Raw genomic sequence first — 21,889 nt, 5'->3', positions numbered from 1 at the left:
CTAATTATGGTAGGAATGGATATGGTCTCTTCTTGTTTTCTTTATAGTTAGGGATATACACACTCACACACGCACACGCACACACAGGCACGCATGTGTGAAACAGAAGATTTTGGAAACTCTGCTTACTAATCTATATGAGATGCACTCTGCTATTTTCTATTCTGTTTATTTGGTGAAAGGAAAAATTTGGTTCCACCCCACTAAGTTTATGTCTAGATCTACTAGTGGTTTGCAAACTATAGTTTAAAAAACATTAAAGTAGGGATATAGGGAGACAAGATCCTATGATTTGAGATGTTTGTGCCTGAGAACACTCCTACACTTACATCTAAATGAAAATTTTCAGTCATTGCACACATGCTTTGTTGAATTCATCAAAGTGCTCAGTGCATCAGATAAAATTGGAGAGAAAAAATGATAATTATAAGCATAGTGCTTTGCTCTTAATGGTAACTGTTTGATGACTAAGCGTTAACATGCCACCATTTCTACTTTCCTGAGACTTTTAACAGATTACCAGGAATTATTAACATTTTTTGTTTAAAAATAAGTGATATGAGCATTATTCTATATTTTATGAAATTATAGCCTTTGGGTTATTGGTTAGCTATCTAAATATACTATGTATTTTTCTGTGATATTACAGGTTATTTTATTTTATTTCTCCAATACCCTATGGAAAATAAATCTTTTTCTTGGTCCTTCCCGTGCACCTGGGGATGAAATAAGGTTTGCTTTCAAAAGGTACTCCATGTGCTTGAAGTAAGTAATTCCATTTCATGGAGTTATATATTTTTAATGCCTTTTCTACTTTCAGATTTACTTCCATGTCAGGCAAGAATCCTGAAACACACAGTGGGAAAAAGGATAGGGAGGGAGAATCTCATACGTACTACCCACTCCTGTACTCCTTAAATATCTGGACTGTAGCTCACTAGCCATCATGCTAAGGAGATGTTTCTGATCTGGAACCTCCTAAATTGAAAACATTTGAATCAGCAAAGGTTGTTTCCCCTTAATTAATTTTTAAAGACCATACATGTTTATATATACTTGTATTAAGTAAACAAATCAAAGCCATATAATATTTACACAAACTAGACAATTCAAAGAAAAGTACACCCACTCCCAGTTACTTAGAACAAAAGATCACATTAAAAATCCATAGTGTGAATTCCCACCCATGTGTCAGAAGGATGGAAGACTACGGTTTACCTGCAACTTCTTGAACCATGTATCCCTACCAGCACAGCTTTTGTGCTTCCTGGATGAGAAGTGAATACAGGTGTTTTTCTAAAAGTTGAAGCAAAAGGGACTCACTAGTGAGCTGACATGAGCCCAGAGCTCAGATTTTGAAAATCTAAACCCAAGGCCTGTCATCATCAGACTGCATAGAGAATAAGAAGCGGTGAACAGGGCCCACTCACAGACCAGGGAGGCTGTCCAGGGAGACGTCTCTATGTGCATGTCACTTTTTAAAATGTTGCCATAAGGAAGGAAACTGACAGAGCTGTTTCTCCCAGAAAATCATTCCTTTGTTTGCACAATGCCAACACCTGTCTTAGACATTCCCATCCTACACCCTCTTTCTCCTTACTTTTTATTTCTTTTCATTACATATAAAGTTTAAACTCTTTGTTTTTTATTATCCTAAAGATAAAACAAACACAGAAATGGAGATATAGGTATGCAGGGATTGGGGGAGTGCATGGAAAACTTAAGGAGCTCTTAATTTCACATTTTTGTGTTTCACTTTTTTTGTAAAAAGCTTTTCAGTGTTAAAAGGTACTTGTCTGGGTCTTAGGTTAAACACACACATAATTATGGTTTCTTTGTGGAATCAAAAGGCCTGATGCGTCAAAAAGCATGATGTCACCACACGCTGGTGGACATCACAGTAGAGACTCTCTGCCAAAGCTTTTTGTATAAAATATTTTTTATAAATAAAATTTTACTGTACAAATTTAGTTCATGAGACCAGAGTGACCAAATCATATATTGGCATACACTGACTATTCACAAAGATTTAATTATTATTATTTTTGTTATTGTTCATTTTTTTTTCACCAGAATTTAGGAGACAGAGGCAATGACAAGGAAGAAATTTGTATTCCTATTTTGCGAAGGAAATGTCATTTTATTTTTCTTCCAGACCTGGTTTCATTAGGCTCCTCCTTGTGAATTTTTTCTTAATAATGAACTCCTTTGGGCAGCATGTTTCCCTTCTCTGTACTTTTCCAGTTATCTAGAATATATTAAGTGCAAAATAAAAGTTAGCTAAATCAATGAATAGATAAGTGAATGAAAGAAGTTAACAAGAAAATAAAATTTATCAGATCAGGTATTTCTGTTAATTTGATATTTTTAAAATATTGCTAATGCAAACATTTTGTTTTGGCCCTAAATACCCAATGATAGAATCAAAAGCTTTTATTTATTTTTGAAACAGCTAAGAATTATGTCCTTTGTTTTGTTAGTGTACACTTGAACTCAGTCCTAGACTTTAATGCCAAATTCCTTGTAAATACCTTAGATTTCAGTTCACAAGGGTATTGGGATCTAGCTATGAGAAAGAAGAAAAAGAAAACACTTAACTTGGAGTCTTATTTAAAATAATTACTCATCTTCTCTAGGAAATTTCATAGCAATGTATCTAAAAATCTAGCACTTCTTTTTTTTCTCTCAGAAAAAATTAGTAACTGCTCATGCTAGTAACTGGATGTGACTGGGTTTCTAAATGGGGATTGAGAGTTTTCTATGTATTGTTTTTAATTACGTTTTTTTTTTGGTCTTGCTGTCTTCTGAATATTTATCAAGGAAAATAACGGATGCATATAGATAATAAAATGCAAATCGTGGATTCAGTCCATGGTTATCCATGGAAGGACACAGGGGACAACCTGGGACCTTCTTTCCCAGTGTCAGGGTTTAGTTCAAGCTCTCCCAGCAAGTACACCAAGAAGTCCTGTGCAAGAGCTGATGCAGTCACTGATTCCTCAGGGTTCAGAACAGATGATTGCTAACGTCTCTTCCTTTACCCTGCAGGTTTTTGAGAGTTTATAATGAATGAAATATAGAGTGCATTATTTAATATGAGTTTTAAGAAATGACCCCATTGTTAAACATATAAGGTTGCATACAGAGAGCTAAATATATATATACACACATAAGCATATATATATGCATATGTGTGTATATATATTCCATATATATATATATATATATATATATATGGAAAAAAAAATGAGCTATCATGATGAAAAGAAACCTGATGGGGTCTTTGGAAGGAGAAAGGAGTTTATTTCTAGAGAAAGCTGACATAAGAAAGGAATTAACTGTCTTGGAAATTCTGTAAATATATGTCTTTAATTTCCAATGTTTACCCAGATCAGAAAATTCCAATATTAAAGACTATGATTATGTGGTTTATTTTGAATTTATTGTTAACATAAAAATGTTTTAATCATTAAAAAAAATTACAAGCGTTTGCAATATTGTGAACATTGGCAGAGATATAATGGAATCACTGTGTTGGCATTTGGAGTATGTGGCTTCTAAATGCCTTTTCTTTTCGTAGGATTTGTTCACACATTAATTTGGATGCCTCCATTAAACTGTATAATTGCTGTTATACTCTCAGATCAGTTCTAATTATTCCAGTACTGATTATTTTATTTGTGGGCAGCTTTCCTTTGCTTTCCTTTTTTACTATACCCTGTGCCACTCGAAAAACAACTTCTGAAACATAAAGAGCTGTCCTGAAACATAAATGAGGCATTATTCTCATAGTCCGTGACATCTAGTTCTACTTTTATGACTTGGCTGAAACAAATCTCTAAGAAGACTCACTAATGGGACAATTTAATGGATTCCTTTTAATCTCCACACTTCTTGTCCTTTCTGTAGCATATGAGACATTTGAGTCAGTGAAGTATGAAAACCCTGTTTCTACAAGTCTTTTCTTTGGCTTCTGTGCTGTTATGATGTTATGTTCCCTTTTGTCTCCTTTACTTACTCTCCTTTTTCACTCTCCCTTTATATAAGCACATACTAGAATTCAACATCAATATTTTCTTTTTCTTTTTTTTGTAGTCACTCACTGGTTACCACATCTTTCAATTTTCCAGTTATAAGGATCTCTAAAGTTCTTTTCTTTAAGCCTCAGCATTCTCTTAAGTCTTGAAAAAAATGATTCCCTGGTTATCTCAAAAATCTACATGCTAAAAATTCAGTTTTTTATTTTAAGCACAATTTCATACTCACCCACTTCCAAACCAACTTCTCTTCCTGGTCTGAATGTTGTCATCATCTACTCTATCTCAGATTCAAAAGCTTGAGGTCAGTGCTGACTTTGCCTCTTACTTCACATGTCAGATACAATCATTTACTAAGTCCTACTGAATTTTTGAACTAATTAATTTGGCACCTATTATATGACAGAAATGACATTTAGCACTTTGTATATATTATGATTTAGATCCTCAGAACATGACAGTGAGGGCATATTACTGTCCACATTATGAAAAATTTGGAAGTAAAGGTTCAGTGTGTGTAAGAAACTTGCCTAAACAAGCAGAAGTTGGGCAGGAACTGGCATTCAAATTCAGGTTTTTTTACAATAATGTCTAGTGTTCATTCCTCCAAACTATATTATTTTTATTTCCATAAAGTCTCATAGCCTTCTACTCCTTCATAATCCTCTTAATTCCACAAAACACTGCACTTCTTCTTGCCTGTACTCTGATTCTAATTCCTTGTTACTTCAATTTTTCCTAAATTGCATCTTAATCATATTACTCTTCAATAAATTTTAACTGCTCCTCGTTTGCAAATTATGTTCAGATCCATTAGACATGTTTATCAGTTGGAACTTCTTGCTCACGGTCAACAGAAGGTGATTCTGATTAAGTTGTGCAAAACAAAAGGAAAAACAAAACCTTTATTACCCCCCCTACACACACAAACAAGAAGTTTATTGTAAGGATACTAAGGGGCTTACTAAAGTAAAGGAGAAGCGGGGCCTTGGGAAGGACCAGAAAGTGGGCAGACGCTGATGGTGGGATTCAGAACCTTTGCATGTAGGTGTGAAGTTGATTTAGCTCCAACAGTCCTTTGGTCCATGTGCCTCCTTGGTCAAGACTCAGATTCCCAAGTGACAGATTGATTGGCCTATGTGGGGTTATATGTCTACCTCTTGATAGGGGGTTGGGGAGAAGGGTGAATGGTAACATTATTGATAATCTTAACTGGACCACAAGGTAAGAGGAGTGAAGCACCCTGAAGAAAATAACTCTGCTGTTACCCACAGAAGGGACCAGAGGCACCCACAGGCCTAAAAGACAGGTGTCCACATGCAAAGCATACAGGTGCTCCAATTCAGCTGCAGCCTTTTTCAGTGTCATCACCAACTGCCTCTTCCTACTCGTGCAACCCAGGAGTTCTCACCATTCTCAATACATGCTATAAGCCTTTCTGGCCACTGTTCTCTGGAGCATTTGCTTCTCCTATATCTCTAGCTAACAAAACCCTTCCTATCCATATTGGCCCTCCCAAATGGCTATTACCATTTCAAGATGTCTACAGATAGGTAATTTCCCTCTTTTTTCCTTTTTCATAGCATTTCCTTTTGCTCATCTTTAACAGTACTTTTTAACATCTGCCTCGTATCTTCTTTACTAAAATGTATGTGCTTTGAAGGCATGCATCATGTCTTATTCATCTCAGCATCCCCTCTAATGTTGAATATGAGTTCCTATAGGCTGTAGTGATTAATAAATATAGGTATGGTTATTTTTCTTATGTCATTTTTCTTACTGTTGGTTCAAAGTGCTGGTTTGAATCTATAATGCAATTGTATCATTTACCTCCAACATCATTGTAACGTCCTTATTTTTTCTTTCTTTTGGCTGCGTTAGGTCTTCATTGCTGTGTGGGCTTTCTCTAGTTGCGTTGAGCGGGGGCTACTCTTCGTTGCGGTGCACGGGCTTCTCATTGTGGTGGCTTCTTTTGCTGCGGAGCCGGGCTCTAGGCACATGGGCTTCAGTAGTTGTGGCACGTGGGCTCAGTAGTTGTGGCACGCAGGCCCTAGAGTGCCCGGGCTTCAGTAGTTGTGGCATATGGGCTTAGTTGCTCCACAGCATGTGGGATCTTCCTGGACCAGGGATCAAACGCATGTCCCCTGCATTGGCAGGTGTATTCTTAACCACTGTGCTGCCAGGAAAGTCCCCATTGTAATGTCTTTGATGGGAAATTACACACACAGCATTTAAAAATATTAATTTATACCCAGTAGGTAATGAATAAATGTGATGATTCAATGTCAATTTAACAAAGTTGGATGGCAATCTAACAGATTATTTGAAAAAGAAGGATCAAGTTACTGAAAGGAGAAGGAAGAGAAAATAGGCCAATAATGGTTAGACATTCTCATAACACAGCTATGAGGTAGGCATTATTACTCTTATTTTACATATGAGAAAATTGAGGTTTAGAAGGGGTTAATTTCTTACAGGAAATAAAAGTTACATCCAGGATTTTTTCATATACTGATTGTTCTTTCCATTAATTGACAATTTTATAAATCCAAAGTAATGAATATATGAATTGTTTTTTTTTAAAAATCAAGTAACCCAGTGGGTTTTATCATAAAAATGAGCAGTTTTCTGTCCTAACCTTCACTATCCTAAAGGCAGCCACTCTTCATCATTTCATTTTGGAGTTATTCTTTTGGTTAGCTCTGTTTTTCTAGATAACATGCATATGCCACTCTCTCTTGATGGATTATGAGTGATAGATAGCCATTCTGCTTCAAGCAAAAAAATTTTTAAAGGCTAAGAACAAGTTACAGAATACTGTAAAAGAAGGACAAGATAAATCCAGGTAGCAAATACCCTAACAGGAAAAATAATTCTTAGAAGAGGAAATAATCATCCACTCAGTGCAGAAATTGGTAATCAAGGAAAAACAAAATCTATTAGCAAGACCTTATATTCAACCATTATATTAGAAAGAGGCAAAACCTGTAAGGATACAAGGAAATGGACCCTCAGATGCAGTGTTGGAAGGAGTGTAAATTAGCACACCTATTTTGGAGGGGAATTTGGTAGCATTGCTCTAAATGCTAAAATAATCAAAAACAAACAAAAAAACAAAACTCATGCACACTCTCCTCCAATAATCCACTGCACTGTATCTTAAAGAGAAGCACCTGGACATGTGAACGTCAAGATGTGTAAGAGGGTGTTCACTGCAGCATTGTTTGCACTAGGGAAAACTGAACAACTTCAAAATCCGTCTTCTGCAAGGTGCCTGGTTATATACTTTGCTCTAATTTTATCTTGTTATTTGCCTTATTTTATCTCTAAAAAAACATTTCAAATATTAACCCTTTGCTTCACAAATGTTGCACATATTTTTGGCTACCATTTATTGTCTAGCTTTTCCACATTCTTTCTCTTTTCAAAATTTTATCTTAATTCTAATCAAGTTTAACTGATCCATTTTGGCTTTCGCTTTATGGATAGTTTTGGGGATGGCCTTTTTTACCCCAAAGCCCTAAACACATTCTCCTGTATTTTTCCGATTACCTCATGGCTTTAATTCTTTAAATTCTTTAGTCTCTGTGGAATTCTTATTTTTATTATAGGGAAAGGAAAAGGAATTCTTTTCCCTTTATTATGAAAGGAAAAGAGCTCTGTTTACAATTCTTTCTTACTTCCCAACAATTTCTCTAAATCATGTCTTGATCAATGCACCTCATATTTAGACCACAATTTCTTTGACAGATTTTGTTTGCTCTGGCTTTGCTGATTGCATTATTTTCTTTCTTTGTAGAGAAAAAACAAAGTAGACTTCAATGAATCACTTGCTTTCAGCTCCATGCTGCCCTCTCTTGCTCATTCTGTCCTCTATGCTCTCTCAGAGATGGAATAGTACAGGAGCTGTGCTGGGCTTATTTTTTCTACAGGCCTTCTGCATGTTCTAGGCTGCAGGCTCCTCTGTCCTGCTTTTGATTTGTTCCCTCTATGAGGAAATTAATGAAATATCTCATTCCTTTTTAGTAAGGCTTTACAACATTTACATTCTTTTAGTATCATGATAATGAGCACTGTAGAGAGAGGAGACGGACATATCAATACATGTGTATAGCTCACTATCATTAAAAAAAATCTACTACACACTATTTAAAGTTGTCACTGTATTACCTCTTAAGGTTAAGTGAGTGTATCCATGTTCTTGCTGGAAAAAAAAATGATATGAGAAGAGGTTTATTTGTGCATTTAAATAAAATATCTCCAGGTTTCAACTGTTTGAGCTCTAATTGTTCCTTATTAGCAAGATGTGACTGGATCTTCAATTATATCATTACATATTTCAATCAGGACTCAGCTAGACTCTTTTTTTCCCCCAAAAGCTACTTATCTCTAATTTCTCAAGTTACTTAAAATTGACCCAAACTGTAGAACTTTTAATGGTCATTCAGATCACCAAAAAAAAAAAAAAAAAATTAAACTCTGTTCATATAAAGGAATCATAAAAATTATTCAGGCTATATTTTCTGAACTTATCTTTCTGATCTTTCTTGGATGCTTTTCTGCTGCTCCCTCCTTCATCTGCCTCAGATGCTTCTGTCTATACCCCTTTGAGGGTGGTGATACCCTGCTGACAGCCAGGACTTTATCACTGTCATCATGTAGGACACTAGTCCAACCTAAGGCACCTCAGCCGCCAACCACTTTTCTATTTTCATTCTCTACCAGCTGTCATTGTTGTCATCAAAGGCATAAGTGACACTCTGACTAGTACAAGTAGACTGAAGAGGAAGCATAATCCTATGAAAACTGCAGCTACCTAGATGTCAACAGATTTCAAAGCTATTCACATTCATATCTTATTGAATGGCACATATATCATTGAATGGCTCCTGCAGAAAAGCAATATATTGTCTTACAAACTTTTGCTTTTTCTTCAAATAATGGATGTCAGGTTGTTTGTTCTTTAGTTTACACACATAGGGATGTATGTATACAAGTTTGGAATGAAAGAAGAGGATGGGAGATTGCATCTAAAAGGAGAAGAAGAAGAGCTGAAAGACCTAATTGATCTATTGGTTTGGCCAAAAAGTTCTTTTGGGTTTTTCCCTAACAAGCCAATAATACATTGTTGCCAGTCAGGAGCTGTCCCTGGTACCAACCTCAGCACTGATATCTCAACAATAAACTGAAAAGAAGAGGGAGAATTTGTAGTGGGGAGGAGATAAGAATATAAACAAACTTTTGCCTACCGAAATCAAGTTACAGATGAGGGCCACCCACCCCAGCAGTATCCCCTTCCTTTCTGTGGCTTTTTTTTCAATTTCCAACAGTTTTTCTCCCTCATTCCTCAGGACCTGGATCCCAGTGGTGCTCTCCTAATTTCTCCTGTTCCAGGGAAAAGTGAAATAAACACCTTTATCTTAGCATTGGTAATTATTTTGCTTCTTAAGGGAAGATACACTCTAACTTTAAAAAAAACACGTTTTGGTAAAGTAAAATAGAGAACCCAGAAATAAGCCTCCACATATACAGTCAAATGACACAGTGCCAAGATCATTCAATGGGGAAAGGAGAGTACTTTAAACAAATGGTGTTGGTAAAACTGGATATCCACATGCAAACAAATGAAATTGGTCACTTACCTTAAAACATATACCAAAATTAACTCAGTATGGATCAAAGATCTATCTGTAGGGCTAAAACTAAAACCTTAGAAGGCATTTGGACTTGGCAATAATATCTTGTATATGACACAAAAAATACAGGCAACAAAAGGCAAAAACAGATAAATTGGATTTCATCAAAATTAAAAATTTTTGTGCATCAAAGGACACCATGAAGAAAGTGAAAAGGCAACCCACAGAGTGGGAGAAAATATTAGCAAATGATAGTCTCATAAGGGAGTAATATCTAGAATATGTAAAGAACTCTTATATATCAACATCAAAACACCAAAAAAAAAATTTAAAATAGGCAAATGACTTGAATGGACATTTCTCTTAAAAAGATATACAAAGTGTCAATATCCACATGAAAAGATGCTCAACATCACTAATCATTATGGAAATGCAAATTGAAACCACAATGAGACATCACTTCACACCGATTAGGATGGGTATTGTCAAAAAACAGAAAAAGACAAGTATTGGTGAAGATGTGGAGAAATTAGAATCTTTGTTCATTGTTGATGGGAATGCAAAATGGTAAAGCTGCTATGGAAACCATTAGGGCAGTTGCTCAAAAAAATTAAATGTATTACCATATGATCCAGCAATTCCACTTCTAGTATTACCCAAGGAAGTAAAAATAGAGACTCAAACAAATATTTGTACACCTATGTTCATAACAGCTTTATTCACAATAGTCATAAGGTGGAAGCAACCCAAGTGTACATTGATAGATGAATTGATAAATGAAATGTGGTGGTTGCATTAACAGTGTGAATGTATCAGTACTTAATGCCACTGAACTGTTTTATGTTACATATAATTTGCCACAATATAAAAAAATGTGTATATGAAAAAACCCCACAGATTTTGGAAACAGCATATAATTACATTTTAACCTCAACAATTGGAAGACAACAATGCTTAGTTCACCAAAGGCAATTTAATAATGAGGTACAAAGATGGATAATTGGAGCCCTCTCATACAGTCATTCAAAACATTTAGCAGACATGCCAGGGACACTACTATGGGCAAACCAGATACTGTCACTGCTCTGACTTGGAATCAAGGAGAAAATCAGTTAACCAAATAATGACAAAAAATCAATTTATAAATATCTAAAAGACCAGGTAATCAGCTGTATTTGTATTGTACAAGCACTGAAATCTTTATCTTTTCTCAAAACTTCCTTGAAAACCACTTCCTTAATATTCTTTCCTAATACTGGTTGTAAACTCTGGTAGGATTCAAAGGACTTTCAGTCACTGTCCATTAATAATTATAGAGCTTCTTTTGTTTAGGTAATAAAAACTCCAGTCTAGTAGAGTATCAAAACAAACAAACAAAAGATCATACCATTTAAATCTTCTCTTCTCCATCTCAGGCCTTATTTATCCTCAGAGACCTACAGAGAGAAAGAGAGAGATTATAGATTACTTCTCCCTTCCTTGCTTTTCCTCCTCTCCAACTATGTAACTGCAGTTTGGGAACCATTCGAGTTAGGGGGTAGGTAAAAGGGGGAAGTAGAGGAGCAATAAAGTACAGGAAAAGTCATATTTAATGAGTAAATTTTAATACATAAATAAAACTTTTGAATTGTGGCAGATTCTCTCTGGTGGATGCTTTTGTGTGTTCCTTAGAGATTTTTCTGCTAAGGTCTTCCAACCATAATTTCTTCTAATCGGTGGCTTCCCATCAGGCTGGCATAAATCTCCACTCTTTCCCCAATTCTCCGTCTCACCAAGCTTTTGCATCCAGTGGTACTTTAAGGTACTTTCTGCTGAGGTCACTTCTTTACTCAAGAAAACATCCTTTTGTGCTCTGTCTTTGGCGATAGTGCAGCTTAATTCCATTGCTTTTATTTGCATTCTCTCTCTCTCTCTTTTACTCTCGGCCTCTCTGTCTCTGTCTCTGTCTCTGTCTCTCTCTCCTCAAGTAAATGCACAGAGTCTCAAGAACCTGCTTATATCCTTATGGTGTTGTAAACCACAGCACATGAAGAGTTTTTTCCCAAATAATCAAATAATAAATTCCAAATACTGTTGATCCTTGAACAATGTGAGGGTTAGGGGCACTGACCCTCTTCAAAGAGGAAAATCCATGTGTAACTATAGGCCCACCCTATCTGCAGTTTTGTAATGGTGGATTCAACCAACCATGGATCATGTAGTACATATTTATTGAAAAAAAGACTAAGTATAAGTGGACCCACACAATTCAAACCAATGTTGTTCAAGAGTCTACTGCAATCTCCAAATTGACTTTTTCTGCTGTATCCTCTAGGTGAATGATGGTCTAATGCTGGCAGAAGTAGTTTAGTAATGCCTTTCTTGAGCGTTCCATATAGGTAGGTGTATAAGTCTGCTAGGGGTGCTATAACGAAACACCATAGGCTCTGTGGCCTAAACAACAGAAATACATTTCTCACAGTTCTGGGGACTGTGAAGTTAAAGATTAAAGTGTTAGCCAGTTTGGTTCCTGGTAAGGACTCTCTTCCTTGCTTGCAGACAGCTGTCTTCTGAATTTGTCCTCACATGGTAGAGAAAGAGAAAGACCTCTGGTGTCTCCTTCTCTTATATGGGCACCAGACCTATAGGATTAGGGCCCCACCGCATGACTTCATTTAATCTTTCATTTCCTCAACAGTCCTGTCTCCAAATACAAGTACATTGGGAGTTAGGGTTTCAATATAGGGCTTGGGTGCAGGGATGGGGGAGGAGGGGGAATATTTGGTCTATAAAATCAACTTGTATTCCTATTTACTTGGGTTAATACCAGGTTACATCTGTGGTGAAAGCTGAATTTTTAATAACGTTCTATTTTATTCACAAATTGTGCCAATTTAGATGATAAATAACAGAGTCATCTTATATATAAATGTTCTAGAACTTTAATTTAGAATGTATGAACATTTAGAATCTATTGTTTTCAACCTTTGGGGCCTCTGACAAAAGTTTGAGACAATAGGAAAATTTGAATTTGAAAATCAGTTACAATTATAAAATGTTATATAGAGGAAATATATCGGGCACCATGAGAGCATACAGTAGAGGTACCAAGTATAGCTAAAATGGTATGTCAGAAAGGAAATACATGAGCCAAGATTTAAAGATCACCATAAAATAAGTAGGAAAAAAGGGTAAGGAGATGGGGCTGAGAGGTCAGGTAGTGACAGAGCAGAAAGGAGAATGTCCTGGGTAAAGAAAAAACTAAGCAAAAAGTTCTGATGTAGAAAGAGATATGAACTTTTAGAGGAACTTCAAGAAAGCCATTATGAATGGAGTTCACAAAGTGAAGTGGAGAGAAGACAAGTGATGTCTTCTTCTGTCTAGGTTATAGAAAGTAGCATCTCCTAGGTTTAGTATTCTAACAGTGAATAAAAGTCAGATAAACTGAAAAATCATAACCTTTCTTGAGTCAATCAAGAGCTGAAATCATGGGACAATTAAGTAGCCTGGATTTAAGTGAGGGACAGGCATCTCCAAAGAGAAGGATGGATGGATTGACTCACCTGTGGGAAGCACAGGAGGAGAGAGTGACTGTCATTCAAGAATATAAGAAGAAATCAGCAATATTTTAACAAATTGCCAAAAATCTAGTGTTGAGCTGGTATGCTAGACTGGAATAGTGGAGGATTCCAGGTATAGGAAGAGTTTACACATCCTTGCAGACTCCTTTCCATTGTCCGATAGCATGTGCTAATAAGCATGATTAGGGGCAAGGCAGGAGACTAGAGAGAGCACCTTAGTGACGCAGACATGCAGGAGGTGGTCAACTACTACTGCCGGAAAAGTATGAAACCCTATCCTCTGGCAGACCCTTCACTCATGTGGAGTAAAAACCTCAAAGCTCTGTGAGAGTGAAAGTAAACCCTGTTACTCTCAGGGCACAGGCAAGGCCCACTGTGGCTGCAGAAATGGTACTAGAAAAAAAACTTCTATACCTAATGAAGGGCAGGAAAGTGTCCAGTCCGGGGATTAAATACTTATACCACTAGAGATATGTTAACATTGAGAGAAGGGGAAGGGTAGGAACTTCCATCTAAGACTAAAGTCAGGTATAAGGTAGGGTTTGGTGGTCATGGGAGATTATTATACAAAAGTTAGGGTATAATCGTCATTTTACATTTGATATCATTTATATTTATTGAACTCAGTTTAAGCAGTATGGAGGTTCCTTAAAAAAGTACAAATAGAACCCTCCTGCACTGTTGGTGGGAATGTAAATTGATATAACCTCTATGGAAAACAGTATGGAGGTTCCTTTAAAAACTAAAAATAGAACTACCATACAACCCAGCAATCCCACTACTGGGCATATACCCTGAGAAAACCATAATTCAAAAAGAGTCATGTACCACAATGTTCATTGCAGCACTATTTACAATAGCCAGGACATGGAAGCAACCTAAGTGTCCATTGACAGATGAATGGATAAAGAAGATGTGGCATATATATACAGTGGAATATTACTCAGCCATAAAAAGAAATGAAATTGAGTTATTTGTAGTGAGGTGGATGGACCTAGAGTCTGTCATACAGAGTGAAGTAAGTCAGAAGGAGCAAAACAAATACCGTATGCTAACGCATATATATGGAATCAAAAAAAAAATGGTACTGATGAACCTAGTGACAGGGCAGGAATAAAGAAGTAGACATAGAGAATAGACTTGAGGACACAGAGGGGAGGGGGAAGCTGGGGACAAATGAGAATAGCATCGACATATATACACTACCAAATGTAAAATAGCTAGTGGGAAGCAGCCACAAAGCACAGGGAGATCAGCTTAGTGCTTTTAGATGACCTAGAGGGGTGGGATAGGGAGGGTGGGAGGGAGGCTCAAGAGGGAGGGGATATGGGGATGTATGTATGCTTATGGCTGATTCACTTTGTTGTGCGACAGAGGCTAGTGCAGTATTGTGAAGCAGTTATACTCCAATAAAGATATATTAAAAAAAAAAATCCTTTGGAAAATAAATAAATAAATAAAATAAATAAAAATTAAAAAAAATTAAAAGTCTTGCAATTTTCCAAAGTAATTTTCAACACTAAAATTCTGTGATTTATTTTACATTAGGGTGTTTTGTGTTTGTGGAAAAACAAAAAACAAATAAACAAAATAATTTAATTTTAGGTTTGCAGTTTGAATTACACTCTTTCAGATTTTTTAAAAATGTATACACTAGAGAAAACTATATTTTTAAAATCAGTTTCCATCAAATTCAGATTGTATGATCAGTAGCAGTTAGATGATTAATATGTGAACTTAGTAATTGTTGTGGGTACACTATTGTTTCCACTATGAAAACAGTATGGAGGTGTCTCAAGAAATTAAAAATAGAACTACCATATGATCTAGCAGTTCCACTTCTGGGTATATATCTGAAGGAAATGAAATCATGATCACAAATAGATACCTGCACTCCCATTCTCCTTGCAGCATTATTCACAATAGCCAAGTCATGGAAAAGCCATAAGTGTTACTGATGGAAGAATGGGTAGAGAACAATAGAATATAATTCAGCCATGAGAAAGAGGGAAATTCTGCCGTTTGCAGCACGGATGGACCTTGAGAGCATCATGCTAAATGAAATAAGTCCGGCAGAAAAAGACAAATACTCTATGTTCTCACTTATTCATGGAATCTTAAAAAGCCAAACTCATAGAAGTAGAGAGTACAATGGTGGTTGCCAGGGTGTGGGGGAATTGGGGAGATGTTGGTCAAAGGGTCCAAACTTCCATTATAAGATAGACAAGGTCAGTGTGCCTAACGTACAGCAGCGTCAATATAATTCACAACACTGCATTATAAAACTGAAAGTAGTTAAGAGAGTAGATTTTAAATGTTATCATCACACACAAAAAAGATAATTGTGAGGGGATAGAGATGGTAACTAATCTTATTGAGGTAATCATTTCATAATATACATGTGTATCAAATAACCACAATGTGCACCTTAAACTTGCATATCTTATATGTCAATAATATCTCAATAAAGCTGGAAAAGATTATTTGAAGAGAATTCTACCATAATACTGCTGTGATGCTCCATTATATTGCTAGAAGAACTTTCAGTACCATGGACAGATGTAGGATAAATCTGTTTCCTACCTATTTTCTAACCAAGACTGCAGAGAAAATCACAGTTATATTGAGTAAAACAATGAACTGAATTTATCTAATTTCATTGAATTATCTGACTTTTCTAGATTATTTATACAATTCTATATTTAATACAATTCATTGATTAGGAAATTTTACATATTTTGTTAAAATATGTTAATTAAACATTCTATTTCACAAACAAAATGATAATGCTAAAAGTACACCCTTCAGATAACCATTACTACAGGTGACTAAACAGCAAGGCTACAAAGATATTTCTTTGGTACCATTAATAACCTAGGAGTCATTTCTTCAACTTATAGACCCAGTAACTTGGAGGAAATAACCTCTAATGTAGGAGCCTTTCAAACTCCTGGGTATAGAGTGATGGTAAACATTTTGGTTAGTCTCACACCTGTGGGACTTTCTTTTTTCAGGTTAATTTTAGCATCTCAGAGTGTGGTGGAGAAAGTATTGGTTTTGAGGAGACATAGTTTTTACGTTTGAGTTTAGGTCTGGACTAGTCCTTTTATTCTCTTTAATACTCTGGATCTCAGTCTCCTCTGAGACTGTGCAGCTAGGTGATCTGAGAGGCATAACTAGATAATCTCAAAGTTCCTGTAAATATACGATTCAATCATAGAGAAGCCACATTCGGCTATCAGTGCTTTCCTGTCACTATGCTGTTCAGCATCTCTTCTAAAAGCAAGCCCAGGTGCTCTGCCAAATAAAGGCTTTTTTTTTCCCAGTTCTTGAAATCATAGCAGCCACCCCTTGTGGGAGGCAGTGGTGAGCTATGGACTCATTTCCTCCGTGACAACAATATCATAAAAAGCCTTCTTGCAGCTTGGCATGCCTGTTATAAGCTGTGGTTAGCATTTTAACCATGTTACTAGATGTTTTCATTACCTTAAGTGATACTCTGCATCACTAGTGCCAACATAGCTTGTCACCAAGTACCACAGACCAATATCTGCCTCCCCCCAGATCTATCCTAGTTACTCAGGCAATTTTGCTTTCTGATGAGGATTATTTCAGGCTGCAGAAAACCACAGTGTCTTACTCCATGGTTCCACAAATCACCTCCTCAGTCAAAGCAGACAGATTCAGGTAGCAGCATACACTGACTCCTGATAGAGAGAAAGCTTTGAATCTGATGAGCTGGAAACGCTGGAGTAGCATTAAAAAAAAAAAGATGTGCTAAAAATGTCTGTAAATGCCTTGTACAGAGATTGATGTATTACTTCTCATAAATGCCCTTGTCCAAATAAACATTCACAGGTCAAGGGCAAATAGTCATAATATTTTAATAATCTTGTTTTGTATTTGTGTTGGACATATCAAGGGTAACATAAAATGAAGTGCATTGGCTAAAGGAAGGTAAAAGATAATGTGTGCTGTAGTATATTTGAAAGATTGTTGTACTTCCAGTCAGAAGTACAACAACTTCCTGGTTGTGACCCTCCGTATTCCTCTCACTGTCTGTGTGACCACAAAAGCCACTTAACCCAATATAGCCCCCTATTCACTGACCCATAATATTGGGTTGACTATACACCCTTTGAAGGTGCCTTTTCATCTAATAGTTCTTGATCTGAGTGCTCAGAGTGGGACAGCATCTGGTTTTCTTCAGAGCTTCAAGGCTTTCCCCTGACGCCACTTTACTTCTTTTGTACTTCACTCTCTCTAAAACACTCCAGCTCTTATAGGTTAGCAAATTAAGATGCACACATTTTCAATATCTTCCCATAATTTATATGTATAAGAAAAATATGTGCTGTCAAAGAACCTGAATTGCTATCTGCAGAATTTAGGCAAACACTGAAATAAAAATAATTCCTTTGTGTTTTAGTCCAAATTACCATGACCCCCCAACTTTATATAGTGATGAATAGAGGCACCTTAAGTGGAGAATATAAATTTTATCTGTTATATTCATGTAATTGGATACTAGCAGTCATTAAAATTATTATATAAATTTATATTTATTAATATGAAAAGATGTTTATGATATATGAATGTCAAAAAGCAGCTACAAAAAGAATTTAGTATAACCCCATTATACTTATTTATATATTCACATATATTACAAATAATTATATATACATATATAAATGTTTGGAAAAGTATTATGTGATTACCTATTAAAGGATTATAACTACTTTTTCACTTTTCACTATTACTTGAATTTTATGTAACACATATGCACTACTTTAATACAAAAGAAAAACCACATTGATATTGAAAAAAAGTAAATCTTTCAAATCTAAGTCCAAGTTTATTTCAAATATGCTTTTTTCTAAACCTTAGTAATTATTATATTAAGGCTTACAAACATGTAATTAGATTGCAATTATTATTTCTTATATTTGTGGTACAAACTGGTTATTTTCATTTTAGGCAAGAATATACACAAACTGAGGTGTATCTGTATAAATAATGTGTTTTCATTTTCAAATTCGAGCAATTATGGAAATTATTCTCAAAAAACCAAGCTGAGTAGTTTACTTTGGCATTGTCAGCCTTTCTCCTGCCAGTGTTTGCGAGCAGATGCCCAATAAATGTTTTTTTTTTTAATATAAATAAATGTTTTAATGGCACTGAGAACTGTACTAAACACTGTAGGTATTCTTTTTTTTTTTTTATTGTTTTTATTTTTGGCTGTGTTGGGTCTTCGTTTCTGTGCGAGGGCTTTCTCTAGTTGTGGCAAGTGGGGGCCACTCTTCATCGCGGTGCGCGGGCCTCTCACTATCGCGGCCTCTCTTGTTGCGGAGCACAGGCTCCAGACGCGCAGGCTCAGTAATTGTGGCTCATGGGCCTAGTTGCTCCGCGGCATGTGGGATCTTCCCAGACCAGGGCTCGAACCCGTGTCCCCTGCATTGGCAGGCAGATTCTCAACCACTGCGCCACCAGGGAAGCCCCCAATAAATGTTTTTGAATGAATAATACCTTTTAACATTATTTAATTACAATAGATAGATAAAGATAAGGCATCTTTAACCTTTAGGAAACATGGAAAGTTAAATGTTAGCCCCTCTTTTATAAATGAGAAAACTGAGACTGTTTTAAATTGCTAAAAGTCTCTGATTAAATGTCCATGGGTTTTCTTTTACATTTCGGAGAAATTTGGTGATGTGTCTTGGAGTGAAGAGTGACCTGTGTTCACAGACTTAAGCTATATGACCACTGCAAACAGTCTGAAATGGTTTTACTATATTTTATTTAAAAAAATAAGTTCACATGTTGCAAAGTGTTTACTATAAAATATATTTAAATGCATATAAATTTGAAAAAAAATGTAAAATAATTCTGTAATCCTACCCTCTAGAGAAAATCATTGATAACATTTTGGTTTATATAATTTACATTTTTTAAGCCTTTTTGTGTATGTCTGTGTGTGTGTGTGTGCATGTATTTTTTAAACCAAGGAATTATACTGTACTATCTACTGTACTTTATGTGTCTATGTTACTAAAAATGTATGAGCACCTTTGAATCATGTTAAATATTTTTCTTCTATTCTGCTTCCTATTTTATTCTATAGATATGCTTTCATTAATTTAAACTGCTATAAGTTCCTCCAAATTTTGGAATGCTGATTTTTTTTTTGGATCTATAATTGAAGCTTCTCAGAATGGCTTATCAACTAAAGTCTTTGCTAAATTACAGAATGCTTCTAGATCCCATGTGTCTTAGTTTGTTCAGGCTGCTCTAACAAAATACTGTAGACTAGATGGCTTATAACAACAAAAGTTTGTTTCTCACAGATCTGGAGGCTGGGAGGTCTCGGATCAAAGTGCTGGCCAATTCAGTGTTTGTTGAGGGTTTCCTGGTTCACTGATAGCTCTCTTTTCTCTGTGTCCTCCCACAGCAGAACAGAGAATAGATCTCTCTGAAGCCTCTTTTGTAAGGATACTAATCCCATTCATGAGGTCTCTGCCTTCATGACCTAAGCACCTCCCTAAAGTCCCATCTCCTAATCCCATCATTTTAGAGGTTAAGATTTCAACATATGAATTTTAGGAAGACATAAACATTTATATCATAGCACCATTTATTACAAATATTCTAAATCCAGAGAAAAACAACAACAACAAAAATAGTACAGCTATCAATGATTGTGATGTTTTAACAGAAGTGAAGAAAGCTATACGTCTAAATACTTTGCCATCATATATCTATCAAGATTGGACTGCTGTCACATTACTAAGCTGATCCCTCATTAGTACCCAAAGATGCTCCAGCCAAAATGGCAGATTCAACTGTACCCTTTTCTACAGATTCAGTTATGCAGGAGGCCATTATTTGGAAAGGACGGTATAGGCAGAAAGAGGGAGCCAGTTGCAGCTGACTTTGATGTGCATTTAATTATTTACACTTTAAAGTAGCTAAGAAGAATAAGATATCTGCCATTTTTTCTTTCCCTCTTATAAACCTCAAGGAACTGAGTCAGGAACTTGGGCAATGTAAATTGTCAGGTCTAACTATCTGCCTTGACCTCTTTGCTTTAGTAGCAGCACCTTTTTAAGCCAACTGAGTGTGGCTTAAAAGAGTTGAAAGAAAAATGCCTTAAATGGGCAAGGTTCCCCCAGTCAAAGCAGAGCAGAGAATTGAACCAATTATCTAGACAGTTTAGGGCAAGACAAGGAAGGGTTTCTGGACATATCAGCCAAATAGAAAATTAACACACAAAAAATGGAAAGCATCAATTCTCATCACAATTCAGCTCTTGCTTTGCAAAAAGCTGTACAAATGATGTCCCTGAGTATAAATGGCAAAGAGATGGAAAGTAACGAAATGCCACTCATTTATCCTGCTTGATTCAAACCTACCAGTCTCAAACTTTTTGCCCCAGTCAATCACCACCCTCTGCTTTGCCTCTAAGAAAACCTAAATCCACAAAACTCTCAACCGTTGTCTAATCATGTGTTTTAGGAACCTGTTCTTACAGGGATTGGCAGCTGGTTTTCAGTAACATCCCACTCTCATTTTAATTGCCATCCTCTCTGTCATTCCTCCAGGTTCCTCTCCTTCCCTCCCCTTTCTCACCCGCTTCCAAGCACCCCATGATATATGCCCTTCCTTGGCCTCCCAAAACTTCATGTTTTGCCTGGACATTTAGGTCTGCGAATTATGATATATACTTGCTTTGTCATGATGCACCATTCACTGCCATATTTTAAAAAGCAGATGTATATTTTATAGCTTGCATTAAATGTGATATGTTAATATGTTAATGGGTTAACTTACCATCCTACAGGTTAGAGTTTTAGATTTTAATAGGGATTAGGTGCAACTGGGACTGGTAACTTCTAAAATATTAAACCACTGGAGTTAACAACAGCATGGTAATTTCAGGCACTGTGGATGGATAATGAGGGACAATTGTGGAGCAGGTGGACCTCTTATTGCCTATAAAACACACCCCCTGTGATGTCAGGCATAAAGCGGGATGCCTGTTAAATCCAACTAGTGTTTTATGTTTTTCTGCTTTATTCGGTTGAAATATACTATCATTACTATTATGTCAGGCACCTTCCTTACACCTTCCTCACCTCTTTCTCCTTTATTAACCACTTCAATATTGCTTCCTGTAAAAGTCTAGAAAGGAAGATGTTCCTTCTGCTTCTGCTATTCTTACATTTCTAAAATTTCTATCCATTCTTCTGCCTGTCCAAACAAAAGTGATCAAAGAAAATCCTGTCAATTCTCCTACTCATAGGGAATGGGAAAAACAAAATGACACCACCAATGGCCTACCCTAGTGACATTTATTTGTTTCAACAAATGTCATGAGAGGCAGATTTGGAGGAAAAAAAAATCTGAAACAAAGCCTGAGCTTTGCTTTAAAATAGACCTAGGTTTGTTTTAGTTCTGTCCTTTACTAAGCATGAGAACTTTACCAAGATGCCTGATCTATCCGGACTTCAGTTTCATAATCTCTATATTGGAGGTAACATTATTTACTTCAAAACGTTATTGCTGGGATTGGATGACATGTTTATGAATTGCTAATGGTGTAAATACACTATGTTCAGTGAACGATAGCTGATTAGTATTATTTGCAGAACACTATACC

This window comes from Balaenoptera borealis (genome assembly GCF_965194805.1).
Source record: "Balaenoptera borealis genome assembly, chromosome: 15".
NCBI lineage: Eukaryota > Metazoa > Chordata > Mammalia > Artiodactyla > Balaenopteridae > Balaenoptera > Balaenoptera borealis.
This window is presented reverse-complemented; position numbering follows the sequence as displayed.